The sequence below is a fragment of the Numida meleagris genome, chromosome 6 (assembly GCF_002078875.1).
Source record: "Numida meleagris isolate 19003 breed g44 Domestic line chromosome 6, NumMel1.0, whole genome shotgun sequence".
In the NCBI taxonomy this organism is placed as follows: domain Eukaryota; kingdom Metazoa; phylum Chordata; class Aves; order Galliformes; family Numididae; genus Numida; species Numida meleagris.
In genome coordinates, this window is record NC_034414.1 from 17423542 (window position 1) to 17443438 (window position 19897).

Genomic DNA, 19897 nt, shown 5'->3' on the forward strand with positions numbered 1-19897 from the left:
TTCAAAGACTCAGAAAGCTTCCAGATTTTGTTTTCTTACATGAAATGAACCTGAATTCTTTTATATCTCAAATCTGCCAATCATTTGTACCATTTTAACTGGAAAATGTTTTGCTTCACTGTGGTGAATATCACTAGAAATAAAGTAGATTATGTATGCTCCACATGTTACAGGTAATTAGTAGAAATCAAAGCCCTGTTGCACAGATTTTTGTATTTTCTCTCAGACTATCAGCTTCCTTGTACTTCCTCTGAAACAGCTGGTGCTGGCCTTTGCTCTTCACTGGGTGGTGGATCAGGTGGGCCAGAGCTGTGATGCAAAGGCAGAGCATAGAAGAGATACTTGAGGAAGAAGGAGTGAGCAGAGCCTTATGTACCTACAGCGGTTTTCTCCACATGTTTGGGTCAAACCACTTGCTGCTCCTGTAGTAAGAAGACAAGACCCACAAAGAGATACAGGGAGGGACTCTGGGTTTTTCAAGCCCCCATAAGCAGAGGACAAGTGAGGTCTATTTGTCATGCTCCAATTTTCTTTGCCCCTAGAAGGCCAAGAAGTGAGAACAATAGCAATTATTTTTCCTCGTTATCATCTTTAGTGTTTCTGTGCAAAATATCAGATAAAGTTTGAGTCATAATAATGTGGAAAAAAGAACTATTCCAAATATTCCTTTTGTGAGAGCTAGATGGCGCCATAGATTAGTGCTCTAGGCCTTTACCTGGGGACGTTCCGGGGCAAATTCTGTTTGCTCAGGTAACAACTTGGCAATTAGTTTGCTTGTGGAAATTTGGATCAACAGAGATATTCAAATTCTTAAGTACTCTTGGGTTCTCAGACCCCTGGACGTCAGCAAGGACTCAGAAGCCCAGCTGTTGTCATGCCATGATTAATTGGGCCACAGTCCTCAGTACCTACTGCACCAGGTGCCACTCGCTTGTCCTGATTGTTAGACTCTAAATTTAAAGACAGGCAACTCAATCAAATAATGAAAGTTGTCATTTGCACTCATATACTCAAGTGGAGAAGAGCACAGCTGCTGACACTGCTGTGAATTTAGTTTCTTTTCATCATCCACAAACATTGCATTTTTTTAAAAAATCTCTTACATTAAAAAAAGAAAAAGTAAGAAACTAACAACCCATAATTCCCCTGGCAGCATTAAGATATATTTCTGTTTTTTTCAGGCTATTTCTGTTGTTGCGTTGTTAAAGGATACTTGCTTACTTGCCTGGAACCATCCAAACTTTCCACTGAACTATTAAAAAAAAAAAAAGCACAATAGAATAAACTGGAAAGTGCATCTCTGTGAGCAAATGTCAGCACAGTGTTGGGCATGGGATTTGTATTCAGACAAAGTCTTGCTCTTTTTCTGGCAAAAAGAGTCTTACTTAAAACCAAATGGCTTATAAAACAATGCAAAGAGACCGGGGAAGACCATTTTATTGTGAAAAACTTAAAATGAAAATAACGCAATGTGAGAATTTTCAGTGGTCAGTGATGGGAGCAGCCACAAGACATTTTGGACGATGATCAGTGGGGACTGGAAACCATTTAATGGTAGTTAAATATCCAGCTCAAAAAAACACACTTAATTGTTGTGCTGTGGCCAGCATACAGCAAGTTTAGTGATAACCAGCTCCCAACTCTCCATCCCCCAACCCTTCATCACCATCATTAGACCCAGCTGTGAGCAGAAAGACTGGTGAATGATTGGCCTAGGAAATGAGTTATCCTTTTGCTTCTAGAAGGGCTGAAACATAGTGATGCCGTCATTAGTCTCAGCTCTGTGGATATGCAGAAAGCTTCAATATTCAGCTGAGATGGGAGGAGGGGTTCAGATCCACACAGGGGGTATCCAGACTAGCATTTTTTTCAGCCTTCCTCCCTGGGGCATCTGGTATTGCTTACAACCAGAAGCGTGAACAGAGGCATAAGAGCTGTGAGGTAGGAGACCAGGGCCCCACCTCTGCAAACAGGGATGAGCTGTTCTGCCCCTCCATGACCCACTTTTCCCTTCCCTCCCTTTCTCTTTTGACAGTGTGAAGTGCAGACTTCTTGAGGCTTTATCTTGCTCATTCTCTCAGTACTCAGTCTGTGATCTGCCATGTGCTACCGCAATACAAATAACTACTTTCAAGCTTTTAAAAAACAGGCACAATAATATTCTCACTTTGACAAAATACCTTGGGAAGAAGCTCTCAAGATTTGTCCTAGCTAGGAAAACAGATGCGTGTCCGTTTATTGACCATGTGCAGAGCAGTGCTGAGGGGATGGACGTTCATTAAGGGACACATTCTTAAAGCTTTACTACTTCTTCCTTTTATTTTTTTTTTCTGACATTTGCAGTGTTTTGTACTCTCTGGCAACCAGCAGAGCTCCACTGATACTGACTAGTAGAGCCCATAGAGATACTAAGGAAATATTTTTCCTAGCAACAAGCGTCACACAAAAACATGAAGAAATGCTTCCCCTGCTCATATTTCCTTTCAATTTTTTCAGTCATCTGGTGCTGAGATAAGAGCTGCGTGGTGAAACCTGCTGCTAGTTTGTGTTTCACAGGCAATCTGGAGCGCTGACGAACACGCCAGGGCTGCCATTAGGGCAGCGTGGGGCCTAAGATGGTGGCCATGCCAGGAGGAGGCAGGAGAGTGGGTAAACCAGGCAATGCTTTCTGAGGCTGTAGCCTGTGAGCAGGGCCTTGTAGCCCTCCTCCTGGCACTACCCAAGGTGTCAACACAAAACCTGCTTCAGATGAGGCCATTTTGATGCTGCTTTGATGAAGAAACAGCAGTTAATGAGGCCTGGAGATGAGTACTGCTGGCTGACAGGCCTTCACCATGGCCTGGGATCCTAGGGTGTTCCCAGACACAGTGGGAATTAAACACACAAAACCTATGGGCTCAATGGAGAGAGGTGCTTACATACAGCTGTGCTCCTGAGGCTGTTCTCAGGGCTGAGGTAGGGCAGACTGTGGCGTGGATGCCATCAGAAAGCAAAAGGAGGGGGGATGGCAGTGGGGAAGTGAGGCCTAGCTGTGGATCTCTAAAGTGAATACAGTCACTGGAAGCAGATTTGAGTCCCACAGCAAACACATAAGCTTTCCACTGTTAAATTCTCCTCTGCTTCTTTGAAAACCTAAGTGGAAAACTGTGAACAGTGCTTCATCCTCATGTATCAGCATTTTCTGTTTTCTGTCTGCTGTTCGGACACAGCTTCATCCTCGTATATCAGTACATTTTCTGCCTGCTGTTTGGACAGGACTCAAGTATTAACTTTATTTTAACTAAAGTATAATTTTTGGGAATTGTTTTATTAGCCATGTGGGTGCAATGACTGATACTTGTATCTGCTTGTGAATAACTCTTCCCTTATTTTCTGTCCTTGCTCAGCCATGCTGAAACGGTGTGCGCAGATGTGAGGCCAACAGCAGAGGCAGAAAGGCTTTGTCAACACCAGCAAATCACTGATTCTACCTCTGCAAGGTCAGCTTCTGAAGGCAACGTGTCTAAGACCACGGCTCCACAACCGGTGAGGAACGTGAATTGTCAGGAAATGTTTAAAAATTACACAGTGTTAGTGGGCAGGCAGAAAGCTTTTGCATGATAGAGCCAACATCTGAATTCAAGGTCAGCCTTACATCTATAGGGTGAATAGTTTGTGAGTAAAAACAGTGGGGTTAAGATGAAGCCTGGGAGATTCTTAATCATTCCTTGATGGGTTAATGACACAATGAACATCTGCAGAATATGTTCCTGTGTCTTCAGTGTTTTTCCTGAATTTCTTCTCTAATAGTTTGGAAGAAATTATCCTTTGGAAAAGCTCTCTATAATAAAGTGAAAAATTTTGTCTGTAGTGGAATGCTTACTTCTGTGGTTATTTAGAAATAGCTTGCCTAAAGAGCAAATTGGTAAAAACTGTTTTGGAAACTGCATATTGGAAACAGAATACAGACTCAAGGCAAGCGTGTGTCCTAAGATATGCAATGATCCTGGAGGTTTGAAATGGAGATCTACATTACATATTTTACCTGAATATGTATCTAGGATACAATATGACTCTTAAAAGCTCTACTTTGTGCTTTTATGGTTCCTGTATGTGGAGCTGGAACAGATTTTTTGCAGTGGAACTGCAAATAATACCCAATTATGATGATTTAGCAAATCTTACAAGAGAATTGAGTTGCAAAGGATAAAGTCTTAAAAATAATCCCTCAGGGTTTTTTTTAGCCAAACTTGTACTCCTATGCACTTTGGATTTGCCAGTCATTGGTTATAATTTATCCGGGAATTGTATCCTAATATGCAGGGACCAGATAGAAGACCTCAAGCTTCTATTGTGTGAGGAAGGCTGCATTCTCTGTTTTATCCATCCCTCTGTAGAGGAAAACAATGTGAGGAAATGGTGTGTTGATCAGCATGTTACATACAGTGCTCTATAGAATGAAAGATATAGGGCAATCTTCTATTAATTTAGATAATGTACTATGGTCACATTGGTAAGGTATGTACTCTGCTTCGTGTAGTGCTTAATGGCTTTTTGTTATTTGTTTTCTGAGCTGTTGCTGACAGATTCTTAATATAAGCCGGAGTAAATTCAAAAGCATGTATTTATTTCAAGATTGAAGTGGAAACATCCCTCCTTGAAGCTAATAATAGGATTGACATTGTTAAACAATTAAATTTAAAAATATTAATAATAGATCCTTCATACATGTTAAACAAAACTTCAGTAAGCACTCCGTTTTATTGTTTAACTGTATGCATGAGTCATGAGGAAAGTGTTAATGTTCAGAATCGGATATGAATCATGTATTTGTGAACAGTCTTCCAAGGCCAGCTCTGAAACCCCAAACACATTTATTCTTTGTGGTTAGTCAGCTCTGTGCTTGGAAACTGAAAGTGTAATCAAAGTGAGAGTTTGTTTATTAACTAGCAGATGCTGTGCATCTTATTTACACAGATTGATAATGGGGGGTGAAAAATAAGGGAAAAGTTGGTAATGCATAAAACTCTGTGTCCTTGGGGTACGAACTACAAAAGGAACGTGAACAGCAGCCGCACTAGCCATTAAATGCTGAAAGCACTCTGTAACTTTAAAAAGAAATCCCACATTCATGATGGGAATCCATATGGCACCCTATTTATGAGGAGAAGTGTCCCATTCACTTAAAAGCTGACTTGCATCATTTGTTGTTTTGACTGCTTTAGCATTAGGGTGAGAGAATGCACTTCAAGGGGAACGCAAATAAGACAAGTAAAACGTGCAGGATTAACTTGGGTATTGTATTGATTTGCATTACAGATAGAAAATCGGAATTACTGAACTACAAACTTTTTGTGCTGACTGTATTCAGGCATACTAAAGAAATCAGGTTTTTTGTAGAAAGTAATCTCACCTGGTAATTACTTCCAATCATTGGTAATAAGTATGTTCCTAATTGCGCCCTTTCCGGAAAGGCGCAGAGTGAAAGGAAGGTTGAGTTGCCTGTGTTGGAGAAGAGACATAGGTAACTGCCAGAATTCATGTCCAGTATTACAGGCTAAGGAAAGTTTCTGAATGCTAGTTGTGGTTTTGTGGAGGTGTTTGGGAATCTAGTTTGGCCTCCGATACTGCTCGACCTTCAGCAAAATGTTTTTCTTGTCTGATTTCTCAGCAGTGAAATGGATCCCCAAAAGAATTTGATGAGGCTGTTTATAATCCACTGCACAGTTCTCTCTATACAGGGAACTGCTGTTGAATTTTAGTTTTGCTAGGCGTGTATAATTTATGCCAGTATGGCATACAGTATGGGACTGCTCTGAGATATGGCTGAATCAGTGTGGCTTTTGCAAAGTTATGTGTTTTTTTTATCCAGCTCTGTGTTGGTATTCTCATCACTTTAAAATATACTGTCAGCAATAACAATTTTTTTTGTGATTGTGTGTATTTGAGGCTAATGTGACATTACTGGCCTAATCTCGTAAGATCACAAAAGCATGAGTATTAATGATAGTATTAAAAGGAAGCAAAAATGCAGTTTAAATAACTTGGCAAAACTTTGACTGAGCTTGCATTTGGATGGAGTATTGCTGGCTGTATATTCCTACCGCTAAAACTCACTCACAGATAAGAAATGACATGTATTCACAAAATGTGTTCGTACAGAGACTATTTTGCTTGAGAGCTTGAATAACTGGTTTTGCCACACACTGAAATATGACTTGTGTTCTCAGGTGACAGGATGCTTGGGGTCACAGCTGGCACACACTTGGCCTGCTCTGGGTCTTTTGTGGAGGCTTCTGCAGCCACATTGTCCCATTGCTTGGGACATGCCTTGGAGTTTTGTGGAGAGGAGTGTGGTTTTCTTTGACTTGTAAATTAAAAGGATGCAATAGTTAGCAGGCTGCTCAAAGGAGAGTTACTTGCAGTGAGATTTGGTGATGAATAACAAAGCAGGAAGAAATCAAAAGTACAAATCAATGATTTTATATTTAAACTTCATTTCCAAATTGCTTCCCAGTTCCTTAAACATAAAGTTTGGGGAGGGACTTCTTATAAGGGCATGTATTGACAGAACAAGGGGAAATGGTTTAAAACTGGAAGAGAGTAGATTTAGACTAGATATTAGGAAGAAATTCTTTACTGTGAGTGTGGTGAGACACTGGAACAGGTTGCCCGGTGAGGCTGTGGATGCCCCCTCCCTGGAAGTGTTCAAGGCCAGGCTGGATGGAGCTGTGAGCAACCTGGTCTAGAGGGAGGTGTCCCTGCCTGTAGCAGGGGAGTTGGAGCTAGATGATCTTAAAGGTCCCTTTCAACCCAAACCATTCTATGATTCTATGAAGGTTTTCCTTGCAATGAGTTAAAACTAATCACTCATGTGTTTAAAGCCAGGGAGTTGAACAAAGTTCACATAATGAAAAATATAAATAATTAAAAGGCAGTTTATTTAGCTATTTCACTTCTGATTAAACTGCTGTGTCTTTTGAGTAGGGCCAGACCTAGCTATCACTGCTACTTTCTTCTGTTGCAGAAACATAAATTGACATTTGATTAGGAATGCTTCCTCCCTCAGCCTGCAGTGATTTCTTTGTATTTCCATGTGGTGTGCCCCATCAGCTTTACTCAAAAGCAAGGAAGTTCTGCTTTTAAAGCAAAAGCAAATCAAAACCTTTATACATAATCAGTTTAGTCTCTTTAATCTTGTGAGAACCATATAGCTCTCATCTTAAGTAATTTCTGTTAGAGAATAAAATACAACTGTACAAACCAGTGTCATGTTATTGCCTTATAGCAAAATACCTTCTGGAGGCTGAAATAAAGATTGTGCATTCAAATGTATTAGAATTTAAACATCTTATTATAGATAGGATCAATCTATCTTGCTGTTCTGACATTATTTTTTTTTATTGACTGGTATCAAGTAGTGTTTTTGGATGTCGATATCTCTGGATGTATCTGTATCTCCAGCTAAGCACTTGAAGTTGCATGTTATAGCAGAGGTGAGGAAGATGCATTCAAGGAGCACTTCCATTGCAACCTGGTGTGAACTGATCCCTCTCTCATTTAATATTTGGTACAGCCCGCAGTATGAACTGCACAAAATAAAGAGACGTCCCAGCAGCTCAGAGCTGCTTGAGGTGCTCTTCTCTTAACACCTCTCCTTGTTACTGGTGGTGAAGCATACCCAGAAGGGATGGATTTGACGCAATATTGCTCTGTTGATGTTGTACTTTTCCTTTAGCCTGGAGGGGTTTACAGCTGTCTTACAACCTTTCCTGTTATCTCTCTTCTGAGTAATGCTGTGCAGTCCGTATCCATGATTTCAAATGTAGTCTAATGTTTTTCCTTATTTGTGGCTTAACTGTAGGTCAGATTTACTGAATATTTTTCTTATTAGGAGATTAAGTTTGTCTTCCATTTTTTTGTCTCCAACGTCTTTCTGATTTCTGCCTGCCTTCAGTAGGCAGCTAGCAAGGCCTGCTGCCTTCTCAAGGTTGAAAATTTAAACTTTGCTGCCATATGTTGTCTGTGGGTTAAATAATGACTGTGCTGAGCTGATTAACAGAGAACATTCAGTTTCCTTATTGCTGATGAAAGGGCTGGAATACTTGTCTAAATCCCATTAGTGGAAACCTAGTCATTGCTGAACTATGTCAGATTTTCAGAACTCATGGAGTAAAAACGTACAAATATGAGCTATTAAAGAGGAAAAAAAAAACGTATTTTTATGAGCTGTTTCTACACTATTGCAGTTTAATTTTTTAAAATGGCCGTAATCTTTGCTGGTGTATGGTCAGGTAATTGTTATTTAGCATTTTGTCATTGGAGGCACACACAGTATCTACGTAACATAGCAGCTATGCATCTAATCATAACAGTCTTCAGCCTTTTATAACCAATATATACCTGAAAAAAACGCAAAAAACCACAACAAACAGATCACCCTGTTAGCACTCTCTGATAGGGATATGAATGTAGGCAAACTAAAAACAGCCCCTTTGAGTTGCACTTTTTGGACACTTGTATTTAGTCATGCTCAGCTGCTTATAGGAACTGGTTAGGACATGACTGTATCAGACCCTGTGATGCTGAGAGAAGAGAATTAGCTGTTGTTTGTTTTTTTTTTTCCTCCTGTACCTACTGAATGATCCCATGTGAATAATTCATTCAGTCCTAAAGGAGTGCTGAACCCGTGTGCTTCACAGTGGTTAACCAGGAAGAGGAGGAAGGGTTGTCCTGTTGTGAATTTTCTTAAGGCTGTTCCAGACAGTTTGTAACGTTGTCATTGCTGTATCCAGACCTCAGGTCTGGAGCCCTAGATCAAAAATGTATGTGTATTTTTGTTTTGTTTTCTTTTGTTTTTTTTCTTTCAGAAGCACAAACACTGCTGTTCAATGCAATTATTACAGGATATTTGATATTCATAGAATCAGTTATGAATAAATGAGTTGAACTCCCTTAGGCTGAAGAAAAAAATTAAGAACTAAATTAACTACAAAGTAGTAGACACTTTAAGCTTTTGCATGCTGTTCTCAGTATACAGTATGGAAAAAATTCTCATTGGAGGTATTTATTGTTAAGTTAAAGCTGTCCACATTGTGCTGATTACAAAGTCCATTTTACTGAAAAAGATAAAAGTATTGGCAATGACTAGTAGGTATGAAAATAAATGTATTAATAGCTCTGTGTTCTACTTTTTCAGTTGACTGTTGTTCTAGTGGTAATGTTTTATGGTCACGTTCATTAGCTAAATGAACATATTTCTAGAACTAACTACGTGTTCATTTTTGTATGGCTAAATTGCTACTGTTTTCTAATAGAACAGCTTCAAGAAGTGTGTATTTTAGACTAATGGCAGTTTCAGAAAGTATTTTATTCTATGTGAGAGTGTGTACAAAATGAGAGAGCAGTGAATCCACAAGAAGTTACACTGCATTCCCTATCAAAGAAGGAATGTATTGCCAAAAAGAGATGAAGTACAGTTCTTCTATGGAGAGTCTTCCTCAGCACCAGGAGGAAGCACTGAGAAACATGATTAGGATGGAAAGTTGGTTGTATTGTTGTATTATTGTCCTCCAGTCCCAGACCCCATTTTGCTAGCAGCACAAAACTAACTGGCGTTCAGCCAGCATTTCATATAGGAATTAGCACACTGGGTTCCCATTCCCACAGTTCCCTGCAGTTGATACCTTTCACTGGGCTGTTGATAATCTCTGTTTTTTGTTTGCTTCTTCCCCTTTAGAAGCTTTGTGATTTGAATGTCTGTTTGTATAGTATTATTAACAGCTCACATATGCCACCAGCTTGTAGTGAACAATTTTTTCATATTCACATACTTCTACTACCAATGTGTTACAGCCTACTTGTCAGTGTTTAGGTGGGTAAATTTTCTGTGCTGAATGACTGAGAAACACACTAATACTAGGTAAGACCTCATGGAAACTTAATGACTTAGAATAGTTTGTAGTAGCAGGTGTAAGCGATAAATGAGGAGTGTCATATTTACTCTTACAAAAGATTCTAGTGAGTGCCATAAAATCTGACCTAGAGCATCAGAGTAGAAAGTAGGTTGTTGTTATTATTATTATTTTAATCTTGGTACACCTAACATTGTAATATTTTTAAAAATGCATGTCTGCCTTGTGCTTTTATTATCTTCAGATTCTCACAGTCATTTCATTGCTTCTCATAAAACCAGAAACACAGACAAACTACTGATTAGTCTGAGTAGGAAGCAGAAAAAAAATAATAAATATCGTGAGAATAGTTAAGAATACACTTGGATTTAACCTTTCTCAAACACTGAAAATTCTCTAGATAATGTTTATGCTAGATTAAGAAATTCAAAACTATTTCAGGCTGAGGTTGGAGAAGTGGAAGAAGCTGGCTCTTGTTCTTAGAGCTGGGAAACCTACAGGTCCTCACAGGTGGTCACAGGTGGTCCAGTTCAGGACAAATGAATTGATTTGACTGATATTAGGGCCTTATAATGGTAGGGTCAGTTCTTAAACACAAGTCCTTTTCTTACTGTCTTCAGGCTGATAAGGGTTTTTAACAAATACTCCAGTTTTGGCTCTTCTGTTGCACCCTTATAAGACTTGTTGTCTTCGAGTCTTTTCTTGTTAAGGTGGAAAATGTCTCCAAGACGTGCTGCATTGCAATGGTAGCTGGAAATGCAAAGGTAAGAGTTTTACTCTGCTAATAGTATGCGCCCAGTCCTTTGTTAGCCTAACTGCTTCACTAGCAGGGGAAGACTTATGTTAGATCAATGTTATTTTTCATGTCTCTGGAAGTTTTTAGGCGGTCAGGTATCTGTAAGTTTGAAAAGAGCACAGCCAACCCTTCTACTTTGTATCTGTTCCTCAAGATGATCACTTCCTCATTACACCAAAGCTGTTCTGGTTCAACCCTGCTATTGTGTTTAACAGAACATATAACAATCCCTTTAAAATATAATGTATTTATCACTTTGCTCAGATCAAAGGTGCGTGGCTTCAAAGGCCCTAATTAAATTGTGATGATGTAGAAGGCTGGCTTTATCTTTAGGTTGCTTTACAGAGTTATGGTTGAGTTCAACATTGCAAAACTCTTGTGAGATACTTGCTAGCATTGTGGTTGATTATGGTGTTAATATAAATCCGGTTTTTTTTTTTGTAGTAGATTCTTTCCTTTTTCATAGCTAAAAATGTTTAATGTGGAAATTGCGCTACTTAACCATGTCGTAGTACTACTGTTCTTTCTACTTGTCCCTGGCTTCTATCATCCTCATTTGCTGTTGCTGCTCCCATAGCTTCCTTTCTTTGAGCTTGTTGGCACTGCAGTTTGTAAACCCTTACAAAGATATCACATACAAGAAGTGTGTCTGTTTCTAGATAAAATTTGAATGTGGAATTCAAGCTGTGCATGAAGGTTTGCAAAAAAACTTTGGTCAAAATGCAATTGTGTGCTACAGCCCATAGGATAACTCTAAAACACTTCTTTGAAGTATGGTTTCTTCAAAGTTTTATGGGGGTTGAAATTAAGTACAGTCTAGCGGCTTGCAAGATTTACATTAGTGTTTTTTATTTATGGTTAGGAACACGTGAACCAGGCCAACATCAGCTAACACTTAAATGGCAACAAAACTCTGAGTAAAACCTGTTGACGTTTTACATAGCTCTGTTTAAATACAATTGAAAGCATGTTATTCAAGAAACAAAATTGAATTCTAATGTGTCATCATCAGATGTCTGTATATGCTTTTTATGAATTACATTCGTAAGTACTGTTGAATTGTTGAGCCCAAATCAGCCTCAGTGCAACTTCTCTGAAGCCGGTGGAGTTGCACACAGTTATGACAGGTATAATTTTTATTTTATAGTTGAAATATTGGCAAAACAGAGGAATATGTTGCAGCTAAATCCAGGGCAAGCTCCTTTGCTAGAAGTGACCCTGTGTAACTAGAAGGATACTGCTGAAGAATGAGGCAATTTGAGACAACTCGGTCCAATACATGTTACTGGAGAAAATAATTATGAAAAAATAGAGGTTGTTTCCAGATAGTAAGATACCTAATACTTCAGTAATAATTGATAATAATCTCACTACAGGGTACTTTTCTTGGTGAGCAATTTAGAGACAATGATGGGAGTAAAGTGATGATGGAAATACTATTTGATTTCCACCTATGCTTATTTCTTAGTCTGCGCAACTCTCCTAAAAGTAAGGGGAAAAGCCCTCTTTCTTCCATTCTCTTAAACCCAAAGTAGACAGAATCAGATGTTTCACCTGCCCACGATCAGTGAATCACTGTTTGCTTCAGATTCCCTTGTAAAATGATCTATTAATCTAGTTTTGTGTGTAAAATCTCAAAGGTCTAGTTTTGCGAACTTGCATAGTCAACCAGTCAAATGAACCATCATGTTGAATTCAGTAGGAACAGTTGCATGAATTTTTGGAGAGATCAGGCACACCAGATGATAAGCTGTGATTAATTACAGTATGCCCTATGCTTTGGCCAGTTTAAAACAGTGGTGTTTTGTGATTTATTTATTTTTGGCAAAAACTTCACAGATATTCAGAAATACAGAGAAGCAGATAGTGCATAAATAATAATTCATTATTCCAGAACAAAGAAGAGGAAGCAGATTTATTAGAATTTTCCTCACGACACATTTACATTTGTTATCATAATCTTAGAGCCTATGAAGACCTTTCTTTTTTCGGCCTTTTCTTTCAGTGCAGCCAAGTCAGCTCTGTTAAACTGCTGAGTCAATGCATTTAAAAACTTACCAACAGTTTCTTTCTTCTATATAGCTAACTGATAAGGGCATGTTTAAGGGTTACACCCTTCCGTATTTACAGTGTTAAGGCAAACGTGGTTATAGGAAGCAATTACAGTTAAAATTTATGGTGTGTATCATATAGTATCACAGTATTCTTTAGACATTTTTAATTTAATCTGTGTGTTTGTACAACCACAGTGCTAGAAACTGAAGTTCTGGAATCACACTGAAGGATACAGCAGGCAGCTGCTGACCATTTTCCTCACAGAACCTTCTCTCCCTTTCCATTTACCCAGTCTTTGATGTTCCCAGAAACAGTCAAGTCCTTCAGTCCCCTTTGCTATTTCACATTCTGACTTCAGAGAGAAGTTGCTGTTGATAGAAATGAAGAGGGAAATCATGACAAGAATGGCTCTCCCAGCCATGGGAAATAATTCACTTTGCCTCTCATGTGTCTTCATACCTCTGTGGAAATGTATGTGATTCCTACATGACTGTGAGGGGAACACATTGAGTTGCCATGAGTTCCCGGCATAGTGCGAGGTCTATGCAGTTTTGGGAGAGTTCTACTGAAATAACAAGAATGAGCATCTGTAAACTTTACAAAACCTACTTCATGAATGTATGCGGTAGAAATGGAGTTCCTTCAAATGGTCTCTAAAACATTCTGCAGAAAGTAATAGATGATTTTTAGATAGAACTGTCATTGTGACTACGGTAAGGTGTTTTTTCTTTTTAGATCCAAGCTATAAGCCATAATTCAATGGCACATAAAGAGGTCTTTGAAAGTTCTGTTTTGGATTCCTAAAATTTGCATGTCAAATACAAAATAATAAATATCTTGTGGTTTGGGTATTTAATTGTAAACAAGTCAAGAACCTTCACCTTATCACATCTCCTCATTTCTTACTCCCACAGATGGTGTTTGGCCAAAGCTAAAATCAGTTCTGGATAGCACTGTTTCCACGCTCCCTTTGTCTCTTCCTTTCACCTTTGGATGATTTAAGAAAAAGCAGCTGTTTTAAAGGGTGACAAAACTGAGAACAATCTCTGGGACAGAGCAGGCTTAAAAGATGCAGAAACATGCAATTTCTGTTTTAAATGCACTTTTAAAGGGGTCCCTGGGACTGGGGTTCTACTTAGGAAAGTTGTTGTTGGTTGTGTTTGGTTTTTTGTTTAACTAACAACCAGATGACAGCTCAGGTAAGGGTTTCCACAGTTCCAAATCCACTCTCACACAATTGCTCAAGGTCTATTTGTAGTCTTCACTTCTTTCCTAAGTGTGAGTCCCTTCTTTACAGTGGATTTCATGGGTAGCTTGTCACTCAGAATCTTTATGCATCTAAAAATTCCCCCTAACAATACGAGTATGATGTACAAGCCATTCAACTGGTACTATGAAATTTATCTTGGCTCTTTTTAAAATTCTGGATTATAGAAAAACTAGAAATTATCAACTGTTTTATTTTGAACTCATTTGCATTTAATTTTTTTTTTTTTGCCTGAGCGAAGAGCAGCATATACTTGTGTTGCTTGTGGTTTCCATCTAGAGTATCAAGCTCTTGCAGATTTTCAGGGATGTTACAGTAGAGTCCAGCTGTTTCTCAGAATGAGAATCAAATGACACTTTGGTTGCACATGTCAAAAATAGTCTTATCTATTTTTTAAATTAAATATGCTAGTACTTAGAGCTTGGATTGAATCTGAAATCTGGCAACATTGTGGACTTTCTGTGAGAAATATACTTATGTAATTCTTTTGAATGGAACTTGTTTTTTTTTTGCTTTTTAAATAATCTTTTGCAAAACAGTTCAAGTCATAATTTGCATGTGCTTATTAGAGATTTGTGATAGTGCTATTACTTCAGTCCTTGAAGTATGTCAAATATTTGCACTCTTCAAGTGTAGGTGTGGATGGGATCTTCCGAGGTCCCATTACAACTCTCAGTTTCTGTGTCCCATGTTAAACATGGATGACTGTACAGGGAGACTTCGTTTTCTGTGCTCTCAGAGAGATATTCCTGCATGGTATAAAGGAAAAATCTGCCTGGTTGGATTGCAGATGGGACACAGAGACTGGAAATAAAGGTGGAAAACAGAATGTGGTTGTTAGTTGAGGGATTAGAGTTGCAACTAAGGAAAAAGGAGCAATGTTTGATAGTGTTGAAGGCTTAAAGAATTTGGACAAGAATAATAGGTTGGGAAACAAATGGGATAATTAATGAAGAAGAATTGAGGAGGGACTTGGGCTGGGAGGGAGAAATAGGACTGCAGTAAGGAGCCTGGTACTGGAGACACTTGAGTACCAATGCTAAAAGGAGCTAGAAAGAGACAGAAAGGGGAAAAGAGGGCTATTGTGACCCCAAAGAGGAGGACTGGGATTTGGCTAGAGTAAAATTTCTACCTTCCCAAGTGAAAAGACTGGAAAAAGGAGGAGAGGCAGGATGGGAACTGGTGCTGAGCACAGTGGATGGAGCCTGCTTGGGTATAAAGTTAAGAAAAGGGAAGTGGGATTAACTGTGTAATAGGCCAGCAATGAAGCTCCTGAGGATGATGTGGGGCTGCCTTGGCAGGAAGAAAAGGAAGTGAGAAAAAGACAAAACCATTAAACACAGTGGAAATGTACAGTGAGAATTTTCCCTCTGTTATATGAAATGAAAGGGACCAAGACCTTTCCTTTGTACGTATTTGCATGACTCACTGGAATACTCTGCCTCTTCACCGTTACTTTTGGTCCACATAGTCATAATTTTTATCCTCCTGTTATTTCACTCTGGTGTCAGAGGTCAGTAGGAGGAATGTAAGAATTGCAACTCTGCCTACGTCTCTGGTAGATGTCGTTTTGTTCGGTGATGAAAATGAATTTGATGCAGTGCGGTCAGAAAAAATGGTGTGTTGGTGCCATTAATCAGTTCCTTATCCCAACTGGAATCCTGGCTCTGCCAGGCCTAGAACTGTAGCAGGGTCGGCTGCTTTTGGAAGTGGCAGGAGGGGAGAAGGTGTCTCCTGCTGTAGTACTTATGTGCTCTCATGCAGACTCTTGTTCCTTCCTCCTGCTGTGCAAGTTAGACAACAAATGACTCAGTATGACTAGAATAAGATTGGATTCTTTTTCCTTTTAATTTTATTTACATATTTTGCCTGAAAGCTTCAACAAGTAATTTCTGTAGGGTTACTAGTGACTTTAGGTGAATTAAGATGATAGAATCTGACTCTCATTTACCAACCCTCTTGTCTTTAAAGATACATAATTTGCTGTAACACTGCAATATGGTAAAAAACAAAAGTGAACCAATAAATTCCACATCGAGTGATGCTTGTCTCTTGTTCCTTTGATTGAGGAGCACCAAGATTTCCTTTTCACATCTTCAGTTTTTACTGTGAATAGTTCTGCAGAATAGTCCTGCCTTCCAAAAGCAGAAGCAGGTGTAGGTAAGTCAGCCCTATCACCACTGGAACTGTGCTCATCTGGTTGTAACCAAAAGTTTCCTATTTGGCTGCAAATTGCATCTCACTCAGTGCAGAAGCATGCTTTGGCAAGAGAAGGTGATTATTTGCTTAATTGCTTGAGTTTGAAATGGATGAAGGGGGATCTTTTCATTTGGTTAACAATTGTAGGGGATACTCCCAGAGTCTCTGGCTGCTGTTCGCAAATGCAGAATGAAACACCAGTGAGCCTGGCTGTTTGTGTGCCATTTCTGAGCTGAATCATCAGCATTAAAAACCACATTGAATGCTCTACTCTGAGTGTGCGTGGTATTTCTATAAGGGAAGTTACAGTCACACTGGGTGGAGGAACCTCCCTGTCTAGCTATGGGGATAGTGAATACAAGGAAATACTTGCGGTTCTGGACATGATGGCATCTTTTGGTATTTCTCTGCTATTTTTTGCACTGATGCATTTCATTTGGCAGTTGAAAATTTCATAGCAAACACTCTGTAAGATGCAAACACTCTGCTCCAATGTTTCATGTTTTGGAACATTAATGGATTTTTTTCCTCCCTGCTGAATGTTTCTTTTTCTTGTGGAGGTAAAGCTGTATGTGAACTGCATACTGAGGGGGGTTGCAGCCCTCACTGGGGCAGGCACACAGATGCTTTTAGTGTTCCTGAGCATCAAGAGTGGGCTTTGGGAGCCATTCACAACCCCTCCTGTCCAAGACTGGCGTGTTCTTTCCTTTCCCGTCTCCCTAAACATTGTGCAACATGCATGTGATCCCCAAAGTGTTTCTTAAGATTCAGTTGAGGAAAATCATTATTTATTCTGGTCAGCAGCCATGTAGCACTGGAAAACGGACAGTGCTCTGCTTTGCATTCTGCTACAATTGCCACCTCCTTTCCTCCCCATCCTAGCAGTTCCAGCTGAGGGTGAGAAATACTTGATGCCCACAGACTCTGTTCATATTCTGTCTTTAATGAGACTTTAGGGATCCATAAGGAATGTTTTGTGGGACTCAGTAAATGTGAGTTCCCATGTATTGTGATGAGACGTGCATATTACTCAAATTTTTGTGGGCTTCATTGTATTGGCCTAAACTTTGACCCTGTACCACTGTGACCTAGCTTCCTGGCAACTTCTGAATCGAGGCCCTTTCATCCCAGCTGTGTGATAGATCCCAAGCAGGAGCGTGGAGTAAATGTGGTTTCTTATTCATGAATTAAGCCTTAAATGAATTGAGCAACACTGCTGTATTGTAAAAGGCAAGGAAAGATTGAAAAGGTCTTTTTAGAGGACCAGTGCTAAAGGTGTTTGGATTGAGACAGAATAACTTGGAGGAGTTACAGCTGGGCAGATCAGTTTATTATTTCTTCAGTTTTTTAAGGCCTCCTTTCAATTATTAATAAATTCTAGTCCACTATCTTTACCTATCTAATTCTGAAGAAAAATAAAAATGATCTCTGGCATAATTCTCCTTTCTTTATTCTTTGTTGAAGAAAGAAATGCTTACATGCAACTTAAATAATGAAGGCTTCCAATGTGCGCTACTTATATTCCCTCTTCTCTATACTTATGCTTTCATAAAAACAGAACTTCACTGAATATACTTTTAATTTCCTCTTCAATATTTCGTTAATGCACAACCACAGTTTATTGAATTTTGCACAGAACAAAATGCAGTCCTTTAATGAATATAGTCCCTTTAAAATGCATGACATTAAGATGTGATCCCTTTTGCTTTCTGTGTCACTGAGTCTGGGAACAGACATTAGGTTTGACTTTTAAAATGTGTCTGTGAAGTTTGACAAGTCCTCAATTTATCTTTCAGAAACAACGAACAGCCACCATTGCTTCATTGACTTCAGCTGAAATTTCAGAGTGATGTTTTGGAAAACCATTTCTCTCTTATGACAAAGATGTTTATCTAAGATAGAGTGGTATTCTGTAGCCCATGCATAAGCTAGAAAAGCCTTCAGTAACTGAGTACAAGAGCAAGTGAACATCTGTAGTTGTTAATGTGCCAATTGCTAGTTGTAATCTCCACACGTCACTGGGATGCCTTCAAACACTGTTTGTTTCCAGCATTTTGAGTTGATCTTGATTACCGCCCTGCTGCTGACAGCTATTGAAATGCTAGCCAATATCTGAATTAAACCTAGTTTGGCTGATCCAGGTAACTGATGGTCCTGTCAGACTTACTGTTGCATTTGTGCACTTGAACAAGCAGAGCCTTCTGATGATGAACATCTGTTGACTGGAATGAGACAAAAAAAAAAAAACCAACAAAAAAAAACAGATGCAGATAGAAATTCTGTGATGCAGATCCATGAGTCTTGGATGTGCTACTTCCACAGAGAAGGAAATAAAGCAAATGCAGAGGGTAGGACTAGATGATCCCAGGAGGTCCCTTCCAACGTAATCCTGTGGTCCTGCAGTAGCAGGAGCTGCTGAAGTGTGTTTGTGTAGCATTACTTGGACCCAGTGCTCACTGGGGACTGGCTGCTGCACTGGTGGGATGGTGGCAGTTGTTCCTCCCCAGCAGGACAAAGAGACAGGGACACTGCATTTGTGCTGCTCTACCTGACTTATTTCCTGCCTCAGTGAACTGAAACATTTATACACCTCCATGGGATCACTGAGCTCCTACAAGGAGCTTTTCCTATGGGGTTTAACTGCTGAGAAGCTTTAATCAAAATGTCTTCTCTGCTTTCATCTATTTGACGTTTCATAAGAAAGAGTTAAATTATGTGAGAGTTCTTCTTTTTGGTCACTGTCTCAGCTGAGTTACTGATGCAATACCCTAGGGAACCTGGAGTTTAAATTATGCTAATGATGTCATTATAGCCTTATACTCCATGTATTTTCATGCTGTTCTCAATCTGTGTCTTTCCAGCTACTAATGCCCCACAAAGCTTTCCCTTGGGAAAGTGACCAAAAGCAGTTTGTAGTTGATACTAGAGACCTCTGGGGAGAAAACAGAAATGGAAACTGAGAGTGAAGCACGAACATTTTCTTGAAACAGATATCTTGTTGAAGGAGGTTGTTGGTGGTGGTTGTTGTTGTTTTGTTTTGTTATTTCCCCAAGCAAACCTCTCCTTCTATTGCTACTGCTTTAGCAAACCTATTTGTTAGTAGCAGAAAGAAAACATTTCACTATAATTCACATAGACTGGGTTCTCAGAGCTTCACAGGCCTTACTGTGGCATTTACTTTAGCCAAGTAAAGACAGAGCAATTGCTTGGTAAATATGACTCTGACAATATACAATGATAATAAACCAAACTAATTCATTGTATTGACAGCAATGACTCTTCTAAGTGGACTATGATGGTACCTCTATTTTACCAGGGATGAATCCCATCTGTGCCAAGTTCACTTTTGTTAAGCAAAGTATCTTTGCTCTTGCCTGTGTATATACACTGTTCACTTAACTTGGTGGTGATCATACATACGTACAGAGAAAGAATGTTTCCTGTGTAGTTTATTTCAATAAACTATTGTGTATTGGAATAGATGCCTGCATTCCATTGCAATTTTGTTTTCAGCAGTTTGTTCTAAGAAAAATAGAAGATGAAATAGCGGAAATATCTAACTTCCATGTATCAGGAAATCATATGTAAAAGTGTTGTTATTGCTGGCTTAGCCTGATCTGCTGTTAGCCCTAAATCCTTGTTAGTGACTTGATGAGACCGGATTTCATCTTGTGTACCTGCTGGGTG

The 19897-nt window shown here is 39.2% G+C and overlaps 1 long non-coding RNA gene across 4 annotated transcripts in view; it reads left to right on the forward strand.

Annotated features, from left to right (window-relative positions):
* The window catches only part of LOC110401822, a 247983-nt gene continuing 229670 nt past the window's right edge, over positions 1585 to 19897 (forward strand). For 2 of the 4 annotated variants that reach the window (XR_002440635.1, XR_002440634.1), the window contains exons 1-2: positions 2357 to 2955; positions 3387 to 3525. This is a non-coding gene — a long non-coding RNA (uncharacterized LOC110401822). The other 2 variants (XR_002440638.1, XR_002440636.1) reach the window with 2 other exon arrangements.